Genomic DNA, 2,058 nt, shown 5'->3' on the forward strand with positions numbered 1-2,058 from the left:
TGGATAAGCACTCAGAAATTGCCCCTGGCTTGGTGGGGGGACCATATGGGATGCCAGGGGATTGAACCGCAATCGCGATCTTTCTTTGGCTAGTGCTTGCAAGGCAGACACCTTACTTCTAGTGCCACCTCACCGGCCCCTAAACTCTTTATTTTTAACAATTTAATTAACTTAATTGGCCTAACCTCACCTTTAAAAAGACATCAATTGTGAGTAGATCTGGTGAAGGGGAGGTGTTCTTTACATGACTGAAACCCAATCACAATCATGTTTGTAATCAAGGTGTTTAAATAAAGATATATAACAGAAAGAAATAGTATTCTCCAAACAAGTGAAAGCAGAAATAAACAGATGGGACAATATTAAGCTGAGAAGCTTCTGCACCTCAAAGGAAATAGTGCCCAGGATACAAGAGCCACCCACTGAATGGGAGAAACTATTCACCCAATACCCATCAGTTAAGGGGCTAATTTCCAAAATACACAAGGCACTGACAGAACTTTACATGAAAAAAAAAATCTAACCCTATCAAAAAATGGGGAGAAGAAATGAACAGACACTTTGACAAAAAAAAAAATACAAATGGTCAAAAGGCACATAAAAAATGCTCTACATCACTAATCATCAGGGAGATGCAAATCAAAACAACTATGAGGTACCATCTCACACCACAGAGATTGGCGTACTTCACAAAGAATGAGAACAAGCAGTGCTGGTGGGGATATGAAGAGAAAAGAACTCTTATTCACTGCTGGTGGGAATGCTGTCTAGTCCAGTCTTTGTGGAAAGCGATATGGAGATTTCTCCAAAAGCTGGAAGTTGAGCTCTGGTAGGATCTAGCTATACCACTCCTAGGGATATATCCTAGGAACACAAAAATACAATACAAAAATTCTTTCCTTACACCTATATTCATTGCAGCGTTGTTCACAATAGCCAGACTCTGGAAATAGCCTAGATGCCCCTCAATAGATGAATGGCTAAAGAGGGAGAGAGATAAACACAGAATGGTCTCACTCATCTATGGGTTTTGAAAAAAATGAAAAACATTTGTGTGGGGCCGGAGAGATAGCATGGAGGTAAGGCGTTTGCCTTTTATGCAGGAGGTCATTGGTTCGAATCCCGGCATCCCATATGGTCCTTCGTGCCTGCCAGGAGCAATTTCTGAGCCTGGAGCCAGGAATAACCCCTGAGCACTGCTGGGTGTGACTCAAAAACCACAATAAATAAATAAATAAATAAATAAATAAATAAATAAATAAATAAATTGTGTAATGATTTTCAGAGACAAAATAGAGGAGAACTGGAGGGTCCAGCTCCCGACATGAAGCTCACCACAGAGATTGTTAGGTGCAGTCACAGAAATAATTACACTGAGAACTATCATAACAAAATGTGACTGAATGAGGGAAGTAGAAATCTTGTCTAGAGTACAGACCAGTGTGGAGTTGGGAGGAGGGACACTTGGGATATTGGTGATGGAAATGTTGCACTGGTGAAGGGTGTTTTTTACATATAAAAAAAATCAAGAGAAAAAAAGCACACGTCATATTCTCAGACATATTTAAAAAAAAAGAGCCTGTTAAGTTACCTATAGAAGACTTCCCGTAACCTAACCTTAATTTTCTGACACTCAGTTGACCATTGATAAAGTAAGGCCTGAGAGGGAATTAAATTTATCAGTGGGAGCAAGTGTGTCTCTGAGATGCCTTTTAGGGCCAGGCCTAGTAAAAGTTGAATTCCTTCGAGCCGGATTCGAACCAGCGACCTAAGGATGACCTGGAGCCACACACCTACAGTCCTCCGCTCTACCAACTGAGCTATCGAAGGAATAAAGGCAAAGGAACTTCCCACATTTAAATATCTACTTTATGGGTTTGCTTGGCTGGTTTAGAGCCTACAGGTGAGTCAGAGAGTTTCCCTTGGGCTCTGGACGGTTCCTAAGACAAACATAGAGCAATAGAGGTTATAAAACTCCTCCATGCCCAAACAAGAGAGTGAGGGAGCATTAACTAAAGTAAACTAAACTAAAATAAAATAAAGATAAAGAAAAAAGAA

At 40.4% G+C, this 2,058-nt stretch overlaps 1 non-coding gene across 1 annotated transcript; it reads right to left on the reverse strand.

Annotated features, from left to right (window-relative positions):
• Positions 1-1,740: 1,740 nt before the first annotated feature.
• TRNAY-GUA (transfer RNA tyrosine (anticodon GUA)) lies at positions 1,741-1,830 on the reverse strand. The gene is given in 2 exon segments: positions 1,741-1,776; positions 1,794-1,830. It is a non-coding gene; the product is annotated as a tRNA-Tyr (tRNA).
• Between the last annotated feature and the right edge of the window lie 228 nt (positions 1,831-2,058).

Source organism: Suncus etruscus, chromosome 2 (genome assembly GCF_024139225.1).
Source record: "Suncus etruscus isolate mSunEtr1 chromosome 2, mSunEtr1.pri.cur, whole genome shotgun sequence".
Taxonomy (NCBI): domain Eukaryota; kingdom Metazoa; phylum Chordata; class Mammalia; order Eulipotyphla; family Soricidae; genus Suncus; species Suncus etruscus.